Raw genomic sequence first — 747 nt, 5'->3', positions numbered from 1 at the left:
CATGCTTGAAGGTAAAGGGGTGAGCCATTATTAATGTAGCTCAAACCCCTGTGAACTGCAAAAATAGCTTACAGGCTGTGTAAGGTATGTCAAATGTTCAGCATGGTGGGACTAATGTTGCGTAAGGAAATACATTATAATGGAACTGGCCTAGATGAAGGCTTAATACTAAAGATGAGACAGAAAGGTTCAAGATAAAAAAATAAAGTGTTTTTCTTGGAAGTGGGAGTAAGCGATACACTATATCTGTCCCACTTTACTCAGGACAAGGATCCCTACTGTGTGTTATAAATGCCTGAAGTTAGGCCTTTATAAAGGACTGCGTAAAATCATGGACAGTGTGATTCCACATATCCCATTGTCGCTGTTCAACCTGTAGAAGAAAATCAAAGCTGTGTTTGTTTTGTTTTATTGTGTATATGTTTCATTCTTGCACTTCAGGCAATTTACATTACACTGAAGATAAATTTAGTGGTGGGATAAACACCTTCTGGAATAAGTGTGGATGCCAAGGAGCAACTTGCACCGACCTGCTATTTGGTGAACCTGCTCCAAGTCTCATTTAGACTAAAGTCCAGTGTAAGCCCAGGGAAAGAAAGGAAATGGGAGAAATTTTGCTTTGAGTTATCTTGTGCCACCAAAAGGTGGGTGTCCTGGTTTCGGCTGGGGTAGAGTTAATTTTCGTCCTAGTAACTGGCATAGTGCTGTGTTTTGGATTTAGCAGAGAATAATGGTTGATAACACACC

Source organism: Aptenodytes forsteri, unplaced genomic scaffold (genome assembly GCF_000699145.1).
Source record: "Aptenodytes forsteri isolate BGI_AS27 unplaced genomic scaffold, ASM69914v1 Scaffold155, whole genome shotgun sequence".
Taxonomy (NCBI): domain Eukaryota; kingdom Metazoa; phylum Chordata; class Aves; order Sphenisciformes; family Spheniscidae; genus Aptenodytes; species Aptenodytes forsteri.
The sequence above is the reverse complement of the archived record's forward strand: the minus strand, read 5'-3'. Positions refer to the sequence as shown.